Here is a 13,383-nt window from a genome sequence, read left to right on the forward strand (position 1 = left end):
AATAAACAAAACTTCTCGCGAGACGCTTCATCCTTGAAACACCAGGATGACCAAGATGTAATTGTTCAAGGACTTGAACTTGGAGTGCTTCTGGTACAACCACTCGATCCTCAAGCATGACGCAATCTTGGACAATCGACAAAGAATCTCGCCTGTTGAAGAAGAACCAGAGCGGAGTCTCTTTGTCCACTCTCGTAGGCCAGTCTTTCCGTATATTCTCCTGGACTGCCTGTAGCAATTTATCCTTCGATGTGTATTCCCGAATTTGTTTATGAGTTGTCGGAATACGTCGGATGCATTCATCGAGCACCGCACAGACCTCGGCCTCAACGCACCCGATCACGACGTCCTCTGAGACCTTGTCGTGTTGCTGCTGAGCAATCAGTCGTGAGAGACCATCTGCTTGGCCGAATTTCGTCGTCTGACGGTATTCGATTTCGAAGTCATATCCAATCAGCATCGTAGCCCAACGTTGAAGTCTGTTGGCCGAATATACTGGGACGCCGGACTTGTTGCCGAAAATTGCAAGCAATGGACGATGGTCCGTGAGTAGTAGAAATTTGCGCCCGTATATGTACTTGTGGAATTTCTTACACGCGAAAATTAACGCAAGACCTTCTTTCTCCGTCTGCGAATAATTTTTTTCCGCACTGGTCAGTGAACGGCACGCGTGGAAAACTGCTTTCTCAGTGGAATCCGGGTATCGATGCGACAGCACAGCGCCGATGCCGTAGTTGCTGGCATCAGCCGCAACGATCAGGGGTAGTCGAGGGTCGTAGTGTGTAAGGAATAGATCCGACTGTAGAAGGGTTTTCAGCTTGTCGAGGGACTTCTGGCACGCTCCCGACCATTCGAACTTAGACTCTTTCTTCAAGAGCTGATCGAGAGGGGCGCGTAATTCTCGCATGGAAGGCATGTACGCGCTGTAGTATGTTATCATGCCTAACAAGGCCCTTAGCTCACTGATGTTTGTCGGTGCCGGCATCTTGATTATTGCTTCAATCTTTTCCTTGTCCGGCTTCCTCCCGTTTTCCGTAATGCGCTGCCCTAAGAACTTGATCTCCCTTTGCAAGAAAGAGCATTTCTCGAGCCGAACCCTCAGACCATACTCCTCGATCCGTTTGAACAGTTGGTGGATGGACTCGTTGTGTTCCCTCAGGTCTTTGCCAGTTACGACAATATCATCGAGATATGCTGCCGTATTGGGAACCCCCGTGATCATCGTATCGATCATTTGTTGAAATGTTGCTGGGGCCGTCTTGACACCGAACGGGAGCCGATTGTATTGAAAGAGCCCCTTAGGCGTATTGATGCATAACATCTTCTTACAATCGTCCTTACCTCGATCTGGAGTAAGCTTCAGCGAGGTCCACTGTCGAGAAGTAGACACCCCCATTCAATTTCGTGAAAATGTCTTCTGCGGTTGGTAGTGGATGGTGGTGGTCTTGGAGTCTCTCATTCAGCCCCGTGCTGTAATCTGCACACAATCTTATGTCGCCAGTCTTCTTCTTGACGATGACCACTGGTGCAGCAAAATCGGAATGTGTGACCGGTGAGATCACCTCGTTGCTGACCAATCGGTCTAGTTCGGCTTCCAGCTTCGGCAGACTTGCGTAAGGAACAGGCCGACTCTTTCGGAACACTGGCGTAGCGTCTTCTTTGAGTTTGAAGAATGCCTTCATCTTTGTGCATTTTCCAAGACCAGTCGCAAAGACATCCGCGTACTCCGCCTTGAGTGACTCAGTCAGTTTTTTTTTCCTTATCTAAATCTTCGTTTTCGATAAGTTGTATTGAAAGCGACACGTCCCCCTTCAGTAATCGCCAGAGACGCTCGTTCTGTTGTAGCCATTCGCACCCAAGGAGTCTGTATGGGTGTCTGACAACGTAACAGCGTCCGTTGGCCGTCTGTTTGTCGACTGTGAATTTGCATTTGAAGTAGCCCAAGCAGTCTAGCTCGCCCTCGTTTGCGGCTTTCATGACGCGTTCGCTCGGAAACAGGCGCGGTTTCCCCAGCGACTTCCAGTCGTTCTCGCTGATGACAGTGACGTCTGCGCCCGTGTCCATCTTCATGGGCAACCTGGTGCCATTGATCACTACATCCTTCATGATCCTGCTTCCATCTGATGCCGAAGAGTGGAATCCTTGTACTTCAATTGTATGTACGTCTTTCTTCGTGCTCCCGTCCCTATTTTTGTGTTTCGGATGTTTCTTCGAACTGAAATTCTTGTTCGCAGTTGAGCTCTCTTGTCGTTTCCTGTAGCACACCGCTGCGATGTGGCCTTTTCCTTCGCAGTTCCGACAGGATTTGTCACGGAAAGGACAGGCTTCTCTGAAGTGCATCTTTCCGCATCCGCGGCAAGGACGTGATGGTTTCTCTATGTTCACCTTGTGGATCTCATGTAGACTCCCGCCAGCGATCGAACGTGAAGTGCTCTGTAGCCTTGTGAAATTTTTCACATGTTGATGAAGTTGGCTCAGTGTGGACTCTGGTTTGTCCTCGATAAATTGTAAGGCGAGTTCCCGAACGTCGTTGTGTTCGGAACCCTTGAGGCCACAGATCCACACCAAACACTTCATCTGGTCAGCCGTGATCTTCGACATATTTGATAGTTCGTGTCGTTTGTTGACTAACCCAGTATAATCGTCGAAGGTTCCTCCACTGGTATTCTCGCATTTACTTTGGAAATACTGATACCTTCGGGCGAACTCCGACCCTCGGTGTCCAAACAGTTCCTTGAGTTTTGAGATCGTGTCTGCGAAATTCAAATCGGAGTACTTTTTCGGGAGTATATGGGCGTCGTATTTCTGGAATGCGTCTTGATCCAGTTTTTGTACGATAAACCGGACTTTCGCAGTGTCATCCAGTGCTGCTCCTTCCTTCTCGAGCACACTCTCGTAGCGGTTGAACCACAAATCGAATGTTAAACCATCTTCGGGGTCATACCGGAACTCGGGGATCTGTCTCATGAGAAGGTTCATGGTCGTCGTTTCTGGAGTAGACCGTGGGGTTTCTGATGAGTTCTTGTCCCTCCGTATCTCCTTCATCAAGCGTGACATCATCGCCTCGAAGTCTTCCTTGCTAATCATCCTCGTCGCCAGTTGTGATAACTCTCACTTCGCTAGTCGGATACAGAGCTTCGTCGTTGCAGGGTGGAACTGAATTGTTCCGGGCTTATTCCTAGCCCTTTTATTCGTCATCAAATGACTTGAAAGTAATGATTATTATTTGGGGAACTCCCGCGTTCCCACATGTAGAAGGGAAAACAAAGCACAAGCAGACAAGAGAGCATGACTGAATTTGCGCGGCTGAAGAAGTGTTCCACTGGATTACGGCGTTACGGCTCCCAGGAGACCCCCGTTCAGCCGCCCTCGTTGGTCGTCGGCCTCGGCACCGTCTGCCCCAGTCGCTGAATCGGTCGGACAGAAAGTCGAGCAGCTTGCTAGACAGATATCAGTATTTTTCTTCGCGCCGAGCCCCCTGGCATTCTGCTTCGTTCTCGTGGAACTGAGGATTCAGCTTCCGATGAGCAAGACGGGTCCCCGTGCGGGAACGTGAGTGCAAGCATGAGCATCGTACCTTTCTCCATCCGAGCCGAGAGAGAGACGACTCTCAGCGTCCCGAATGGACGCAACAGCATGATGGGCCAAGATTCAGACCCAGAGGAACCAAAGTCCGGAGAAATCGTCGCTTATTCATCCAACCGCTTTCGCCGATACTCTTCTTTGGAATATAGTGAGTGAAGCACAAAAAGACCGAAGCGGAGGAGCAGAACAAGATCGAGGCAATGTTTGGATAGCAAACAAAACAGCGACGATGATCGCGACGTCTCGTTCGGTTTGGTGTCGTGTCGCTCTGTGTCGTGCCGTTGTTTACCGTGGGCCGTTGGCCGCTGGCGACCGTTGCTCTATAAACAGAGCTAATCTCATAAACGTGAGAGTTGCTCGTCTGTTCGTCCTTGCTCCGTGAGCGTCTCCGTTGAGTACGAAGTACGACCAGAGCGTGACATTGCTCCGCCTCCTCCTCCGTTTTTCCGTTTTCTTCAAGTGTTTTTTCTTTCCTCCGGCTCACAGGACGGGAGCAAATAGCCTTTACTCGGCGACGCTGTCAACTGCGAATGACTCGAAGTGTCCGAGAGAGCGGGTGCGATGAGCACGACGAAGCCCAAGAACGCCCCGACTTCAACGGCACCGAGGACGACGACGAGATCCACGTCTTCCGGAGGAACTCACGTCGCTCGCTTCCGTGATGACTCAGAGCTCTCTCAGCTTAGCTTCAGTTCTCCTTCTATCTCTCCGAACTGTATATTTCGGCTGGGTACGAAAACGGAAGGGGGAAGTTTCGTAGACGCTGCTGACTCCGGAGGAAACCAAGTCTCTCATCGCTTGCCGTTCTTCCCTCCTGTCGGTCTGGGGTCTGCACACGGTTTCAATATTTCGAAGCGGGTCAGGGTCGTTGGCCAATGAATGGGGCGCGTTGTGACTCTGTCGCCTCAGGAAACGTAAGCGTAGTTCCGTTGAAGCGGCTCGTCATGGGGAATGATCTTTCTTTTTCTACCGAAGCGACGACAGTATCAAAAGTAGAAACTCCTGAATTCGATCCATGGAGGACGGCTCCGGGTAATCCCTCATTCTTCATCTCCAATGTCGAACTCACGGCCTCGACCCATAGACGAATTGGGAATGATAAGGCTCCCTTTCTTTCAAGTACGGCGAGCGCGACGTCGGAGGTCGTTATCGGGAGCATTGGACACGAGGCTCAAGGCCCGCTTCCTCGCCGATCGCTAGTAATAATCAACTATCTGTAATTCAATTAGAGTCTCTTGTTGCGAGTATCTATTCGACGCATTCCCCGAGGGAGGAAGAAGGCCTGCTGAAACTGCGCGGTAATAATGGGATTCAAGGGTTGACCGGGGAAGACTGACCTTGTCCTATTCGCGCCGAAAGTCATAAATTGGATCCTACCAAACGTTATTTTCACCCAAGACTCTGCCAGAGTAGTATGTAAAAGAGAAGGAATTTCGACTCGAAGACCTCGACACACTGCGCTGCTTCTATCTTCTGCCGTATTTTCGAGATGTCTCATTTTATGCCCGTCCTAAGTCAGTGATTGCGATTGGTCATATATTTTTTTCGCGAACGCTTTTCCCCGAAAGGACTCTCTTGCTTTGACTCGAATCCCCCGGAGTTTCCGCTTCTTAGTCAGCTCTTCACGAGTCATGAGTCATGGTGGCATCGAGGGATACGGCTCCCAGAGCTCGAGGGGACCCGCAGATGGGGTCGGGAAGGGATCGATAGAGGGCGAACTCGAGGTGCACTTCATCACTTTTGGGATGGTTTGACATTTGCGCAAATATTTCGGAGTCTTCCGCTTCGCCCAGACGAATATCGACATCGTTTTTCCTGGCGCACCTCCGCACCGTTCCCCCGCCACTGCCAAAAAGTGCGAGGCGCCTTGCCTCCGGATTCCGTTCAGAACGCTCCATTTGTTCGCTTATCCGCCGGCCCTGCCCCTGGTGTACAGCTTAATCAATGAGCTATGACGAATGATCCCATGTGGAGGGGAAATTGTTCCTAGAGAGGGAGTCGAAACGAAACAAACGAACTGACCAGCGTGACGACCGAGACCCGTACAAATGATCACAATCCTTAACAGGAGGATATTCGTCGGTAAGGAAACCCCGCTATCCTGGCATCTACGACATTGATGTGTTCCCGGAGCAGACGTTGAGGAAATGAGAAAAGCGAAATTCACTCACATCCATTATTCGATTCTTCTCTCGACGAGACCCTTCTCGATCTCGGGCTCTCCGGAAGCTCAGGGTAGGCATTGAATATTCCGGGATATCTTCAGACGGGGTGGGAATGGAACGTCGAAGGGCAGCTCCCCTGGAAGAACTGTCACAAGATCTCACGATAGAAATACAAACGAAGAATATCCGGCTGATCAGCCCGAGGGGATTGTGAAACGTGATGACATTGTTGCAGATTCGGGGGACACGCTCACGTCCTGAACGCCAAATGCACTCATCAGCATTCGATGATTTTCACGGAGCGAGGAACGATCCCCCGTATCCAGCAAGATTGTGGGCGATTCAAATTCTCGGCACGTCCCTGTTGCAATTTTCCTCCTCCTCTTTCTCCGCTCACTCGTGGATGCACTCGGCAGACGAAGTGGAGATTACATCATAGAGCGACGATGCACCGCCACTTTCCGAGGAGTCTATCCAGAGTCCAGACTATCTCCCCATCGATCGATCTCCTCGTGCGTCCCATCTTGCACCTTCGTTCCCCTACTCAGACTCCAAGAGCTACATGACGCTTTAACCAGTCGAAGTCTGAGCGATCTTATGGTTCGGCCGACAATGTCATATGAGACACTGACAGAATCTCCGACATACGCGAGGCCTAGTACAATACAAAGCTACTCGAGCTCCAAGCAATAATAAATGCGCGTCAGAACAATCGTTGAGAAGGCCAGCTGGCCAGGTAGCTATATCAATTTGGCTACGTTGTAATTAGATCGGCCGAACACGAGACTACTGCTGATACTACACTCCTTCCAACTCTGCAACAAGAGAGGCTGGAGGGATGCAAGCGAGAAGCCCGGTGGATCACAGCGGGAAGGGGGATTCGAGGCATTAGCTAGGTGCAACGCCTCCGTGCCGCGTCCGCAAGCGAAGACTCATCGATATAATTCGGTCTGCTTGAGATGTTTCCGAGATCCGAGCCAGCTTAGCAGAAAATATGCATACCACAGGAGTTGGAGGATCTTGCGACGCATCATCTGCCGGTCCAGTGTCTGTCGGGAACAGAAAGTAGGGGTGTGAATGATTTCTCCAGAGGGACTCGAATGTCACACAAAGCGAGCACGGTGGGAACTTGGACATTCAGTGTGAGCTGACCTTTCGTATTCACAGCCGTTTCTCGCTTTGATGTCTGCTGAACTGAGAATTGGAATATTTCAGGGTGAGTGACGTCTTTTATGGTCATGGTCTGCATAGTGCAGACCGGCAGTCGGGAGGCTCCAAGTTGCGGAACTCTCCTTCAGAATACAAGCTTGTAGAGCGATATATGGATTTCGGGGAGAAAGTCCTCATCGGATGGAGCTTCATCGTAAAAGCAAGAGCCTTGCGCAATATGCTCTCCCCCAGCTGGATATGGATTGTTTAATAGGAAAATCAGCATATTTTTCAAAACCCATTTAAAATCAGCAGGTGAAATGTCGAGATGATGGCTCTTCAGGCGTCGTGTAAATACTCGACTTCGTACAGACCTGAGACTCGCTTGATACCGCATCATTGGCGGGAATGCATTCGTAATCCGATCGGGAGGGGCTCAAGGCCTGGCGAGACCCGACGGAAGTGGACGGGAGCGTACCCTTCCTCCTGAGCATCGGGTGTAGTTTAGCTTGAAGAGCAGCGGGCGAAAATATTATCAGGCATAATATCAGGATAACTCACCGCTGATTCAGAATTGCTTCATGCTTGAAGCTCCGAATGCTTTGGCTGAAAGTTGAATGCCAAGCACGTTCCGAGCCTGCAGACCTCCTTAGCGAAACTTCGGAGTTCCGTGGGCGACGAGCTGAATTTCCCTTACCGCGGGAGGCACATCGCATCTCCATAGCCGAGGGGACTGGATGCTCTGGAATCGCTCTAAAAATAGTCGATGAAGAAGGTTCGCGCCCTGTTGAAGTTGAGATCATTAGAGTGGAGACCAACGATTTCGTTGCGAGCGCTCTATCAGAACCGATTAGCGTCTCAGCTCATCAGAATCGGAATAATTAGGCGTTCTCTCCAACAAATGAGATCGTCGAAATTCCAACGTGGGGATATTAGCGAATCGAGCGACTTCAGAATTCCGTACGAGAATAGAACGACTCGGTGGAATCTCTGGAGGAATTCTACAATCGTCCATCCCTGCGTCCTTACGAGCGATGAGCTGAGACGGAGATCTCGTGCCGCGAATAGCGATGTACGAGTACAATTTGAAACCACCAGTTGTATCTGCGCTCTCGGGAGTAGACCGGAGGAGTCGATTGGCAGGTGTCAATTTCCTTTCATGGATCAGATCGGAAGCTCATCGGCGGATGTCTCCTTGGAGCGGCATATCTCGGAGAGGCGCCGCGAGAGGACTTCGCGGGAGCTTGAGATTCCGTGGAAGCAACATTCCTATACCATTCTGAATGATAATAAATTACCTAGAGCGGAAGTTCAAGATGAATCTGGGCGAAATATCGAGGACATCGACTATCGTATCGGAATAATTGATGAATGAGTGAATGAATGAATGAGCGACGGCGCTCAAAATATCCATCGAAGTCAAAAATCGTGATTGAGGGCTCTGGTTCCAGACTTCAACGAGGCGTCATTTGAGGGCTGAGAGCAATTAGACACTCGAGCAATCAGACCCTTCATGGATGGAAGCTCTCAAAGTTTCTGTCTTATAAATTGAAGGATAAGATATCTCCCTCTGCTCTTCTTTCCATCCAGGAGCCGCTGCTCTGCTTCGCCTTCTTGGGAGGGTCAATCCGGGTTCTCCGAACAGTTCGATGTTTTCAGATCAATCTGATACGGTTCCGACAAGGAGGCAATCAACGCCGCCGGAGAAAATCGGCACATTACCGTTGGATAACGGCTGAACATTGCGGGAACATTGAACACTGCACAACTGATGAGAATGCGAGGGAAAGATGGAGCTCTGAGACCGATTCTACTCGGGGAAGTCTCATTAGAGACGCGAGAGCACGAGAGGACAGCGCTCCGAGTTCGCGCGAGTTTTTCGGCGAATGTTCCACCACCTTCCTGGGAATGACCGTACCATCACGGCCCTGGGGTATGTCGGCGGGGCACGCCTCTTGCGGAGCGGAACGCGAGGTCTGTGCACATTGCCCTACCTTCGCCTCTTGAAAGTGCAATTTCGTTCGTCCGACCCCAAGCTCCCTCCGCGCGGATCAGCTCGCCTCTCCTAATGCTCCGAGAGTAGAGTCGAGCTGTAGCTGCGGAAAAACGACAGCCGAGGAAGATTCTCTTTCCGCAGTTTTGGAGCATGCTTAGCGAAGAAAAACGGAGAGCACTGTTTTCGACTGGCTTGGAAAGCTCTTCTTGGACGTCAATCAGATCTGATCGACTGAACTTCCGGCGACATGAGACCAGTGTCTCGATTATCCGACCCCGTCGGAACTAGCACCCCCACCCTCATCCTAGTTTTACGCGACTGTTCGCGAGCGGCGTCGTCCGACGGGAAGATTCTGCGGCTAAACGATTTTCCCTTTACGCCAGGAGGGAAGAATGCCTCCTGACTGAGCAGATGCGTTGGGAGTAGCTCACTCCGGGGAGAGCGAGTTGCTCGTCGATTGGGTAACAGTAAGTCGAGTTCGAGAAATCACGACGACTGTCGATGAGATTCAACTCGGTAAGTGTCGCTTCGCTCTTCTTTCATATATCAAGTTCCTCGACGTCAGCTAGACTACAGGGGAGTATGGAAGTCCATCGCTCGCGCACTCTCTCTTCCGGTCATCCGCTTATGAGACTGCGCCGAAGTGAGCCCGAGCCTGGTTTTTACGAGAGCGAACAGCGCCGAGACCAGCGGGATATACGAGGACAGCCGAGTGCAACACGGCAAGCGTTAGAGTAATGCAGGTCTATGGCCTAGCTCTGTTTTCTGGCATCTTTTTTCCGCGCCAGAATAGCAGTGATAACAACAAGCCGGGGTTTTAGGGAGACGATTTCGCCAGATCTTGTATCTCCGCCTCTGAGCTCGACTTCTTCTTTCTCGAATGTCAGAGCAAAAAACACGGGACCCTCTTATTTCCATGGAATGATGAATGAGGGCACTCCAAGCAGGGCAAGAAGCTATTATGACGACCTTCGAGTTTGTTGAAGTGGGGAGGGCGACCCGCTCATCTTGAGGAGACAGTAGACACCGATCTCTCGAGAACTTTCTGCTTTTGAGTCAAATTTTGACGCCAGCCAGAACCAAACGCTGATAAGCGACCTCGACAGTCAGCGAGGCGGTCGGGCAAGAGAGCCGACAAGCGAGCCGCTTCTTCTTCCCTTCTCTCAAAAGAACCCCTCTGCATCGTTCATCATTTTGGCAAATTTTCATGTTGGGAAGTCTTCTCCAAAGGGGCGAAAAGTTGGGCAGCGTCCCAGTCTCGACGGCAGCAAGCTTGCATTAACGTGCAAGCTTAGTGGGAGCCCACCCGCGAAGCAACGACCATATTGATCGAAATGGATCAGGAATTAGCCGTCGATCTGACAAAATACTCAAGCCGCAGCTCTTTCGGTTCGGCGTCTCCAGGAACAACATCGGCAGGAGCCCCGTATTTTCCGTCGTCCAATCCCGTTCGGAAATAATCGTCGAGTGAGAAAGTATTTTTTCTGACTCGGAAAGGCAGAAAATCCTCCCGAATCCCAAAGAACACAGCAAATAATGAAAAACATTTCCGATCCGATGAGCAACAACATAGAAAGCTAAATCAAACGTCCGATTGAAGGGTGTTGTTGGAAAACTGCGGAAACCATGGAGAACCCAACGGGCTCGGAGAACTCAGTGACCCCATCAATCCCCGTCATATCTGCATATCTTCCTGGAGAATATTGAAATACTGAAGTGCGATTGCTCGACGGAACGCGGATTTGGAAAAAATGCGGCGGATCGAAAGGATAGAAGGCGCATGAATGTAGAACATCAAAGAGAAAGTAATATCCCCAATATTCTAGCGTCGACGTGGATGAGCCGTTGAGAGAATTAAGTATTTGATGCCGAGACAGAAGGAAGATTCTCGATGCAAATCGATAAAGTCGCCGGGTTCGATCCCTTATTGAGTTTCCGTGAAATATTCGCCTGTGGTTCTCACGGAGAAGCCGGCGTCACAGAGCTTCGGAATCTCTGTGGTATCTAATTCCGGAATCAGGTAACTCTTATGGGAGGTTGTCGCCGCCGCGACCGAGCAACTTGACGAGGCCGCATAAGACCTCGTGAACTCCCCTGACGGAACAATTGACACGCACCCGGGCTAGCAAGCACTGTCAGCCCCTCAATTTATTATGCGCATATATATGAATGCTTCAGATCGGAGCAACTCGCATTGCTATCAACCACCGGAAGATGATTGCTAGGAAGAAATTACTGGAGCATTACCGTCGGACTTGTCATTCTCAGCAGCGACGCCGAAGGCAATCGTCGTGCAAACCCTCACGCGTCATGCTCCAGGAAGACGGAATCAGCATGTTCATTCCACCTGTTAGGCAAATCGGCGGGACACGGCGCCGAGCTTATTCAACCGCGACAGAAATGACCAGTGACCAAGCCCTGCGGTCGCCTCGGATTTCCCTTCTTGGTCGTACAAGCAGCCGAGAGGGAACAGATACGGTCATCAGAGTCTCTGGGGAGAGTTCGAACGGATATGATGTTCGTTTTCGGAAGTCTCTCAATTGTTTTAACATTCCCGAGTCTACGTGAATGATTTCTATTAGCACCGACTCTGAATCATTAGCTCGCTCTGATCGGACAATCTCCCGTTGGTTAAACAGCACCGACTCACTCAATGACTCCCCAGCTGAGTCTCGGACCTCCGGCTCGGTTCGCTGTCCTTTCCTCCTTTTCCGCCGTCGCCATCATCACCGTTCTCCGTATCCCCCCGTCTCGTATGTGCGGCAGGATACCCAGCCCAGCGGTTCCCCCTCCACCATCCCCCCCCGTATCGGTCCGGCTGAGCTGGGTCGTCTCGATCGCCTGGCCGCCATCCATCCCCCTCCCCCGTATTCGCCCATCGTAACGGTTGCTGCTCGCCGTATTATCTTCATCATCATTGCCATCATCAATGGGAGTCGCGTATCACCCAAGGCTGTCGTCGTCGTCGTCTTCGCACAGGAAGCGAACTAAACACAGCCGGCAAGAGGAAATGGCGTCATCCGATGAGCACTCGCAGCGGGAGAAACGGAACAGCTAAAGGAAGAAGGTGATCGTCATTGTTATCATGTTTCGATAGTTATTCAGCAAGCCGGCCAGCTCCCGAGTCGCCCGACTACGACCAACTCACTTCAATTAGGTGCTGGAGGCTCCAAAGCACTCCCCTAGGCCCGGATCCGGTGCGAACTACGCGTCCGTTCTTTTTCCGAGAGAGTACGTTGGGAAAATCGGGGCCCGCTCAGAATCGACGGCCAGCTCATCGAACGGATCGGAAGGGGATCCGAGAGCCGACCGGCTACGGGAAATGAAGACTCGTCTCGAGCGGGGGGAACGTGGTCTTTCGTTCCGTCGCTTCTGCTGCTGCTGTTTGGAAAGTCGGCCGCGAGCACAAAATGCGAATGAAGGCTTTGGGTCGCATCTCTAGGCCGTTAATGGGCGGTTTGATGGCTGGACGACTGAAGCCCTAATTGAAGCGTGGACTCATACCAGTTGATAGTGCCGCTCGTTAACTAGGCATCGTAGCTTTCAGCTTCATTTTGTTGGCCGTCCGCTGAGCGTTGTTCGGTCGCGGCTCTAACCCTGACTCGAGTCACGGTCGTCCTCGTTTCCGACGTCCCCTTCGCCTCGTACACTCCGTCGAGGCTCCGTGGGCCGTCGCGTCGTAGTCAAAAAATCAAGCTTCAAATGGAAAACACGGGACAACGGATGGACACAAACGAAGAGTCGAGAAGACGGAGCTTGATCCCTTGATCCTCTTAATTTCAGCCACTGCGACGTCTCTCGCTCTGCTCCGTCAATGGAGATTCGTTGCATTCTCTTTCGCTGGTGCTCCTTATTTTTTTCGTTCGACGAAACGACGAACAGCTGGCTTCGGATTGAACGGCCGACGAAGTCTCTGTTCTTTCTAAGATTCCTTCAGAGCTTTTCTCCTTTCGTCTCTGTCGACATTCGGTCGGACTTTTGTCTCTGTCGAGTTGACAGCGAAATTAATTTTCTCGATTTTCCTGGACCGAGTCTACTTCTAATACATCAATAGCAGCTGAACTTACTTGCTCGCCGCACGTTTCGCTGATATCGAGTTTCCGACGTTTCTGCTCTCCGACAGCTCGAGCGGAGACTCGCGCGAATCGTCGTTCCGGTAGAATCATCCGCGGCAACCGGAGCTCACGAACGTTGTCCAGAACAAGGCGCCCGTCCAGAGCTTCTTCTATCCAGAACTTTGTCAGAAAGCGCCTGAAAGTCTGCGTTATCGATTGACTGCTCGAAAGAGATATATTGACGGTCATGATCGAGTTCGACTTTTTGCACCATCAGCAGCAGCTCTTCTGCACACGAAATTATAATAATCGGAATGAACGACTTATTGTAAGTCAGTCGACGCATATTCATCTCGTCCGCTCATCGTTCGTCGTAGTTTTCGCTACGTCTGCTCGATGTTGGGAGCTCGGCTTGCGCCTTAGCATCGATCGG

The 13,383-nt window shown here is 51.1% G+C and overlaps 1 pseudogene; it reads right to left on the reverse strand.

Moving 5' to 3' along the window:
* Positions 1–7: 7 nt before the first annotated feature.
* LOC100900680 (uncharacterized protein K02A2.6-like) lies at positions 8–3,087 on the reverse strand (annotated as a pseudogene).
* Positions 3,088–13,383: the final 10,296 nt, after the last annotated feature.

Source organism: Galendromus occidentalis, unplaced genomic scaffold (genome assembly GCF_000255335.2).
Source record: "Galendromus occidentalis unplaced genomic scaffold, Mocc_1.1 scf7180000077384, whole genome shotgun sequence".
NCBI lineage: Eukaryota > Metazoa > Arthropoda > Arachnida > Mesostigmata > Phytoseiidae > Galendromus > Galendromus occidentalis.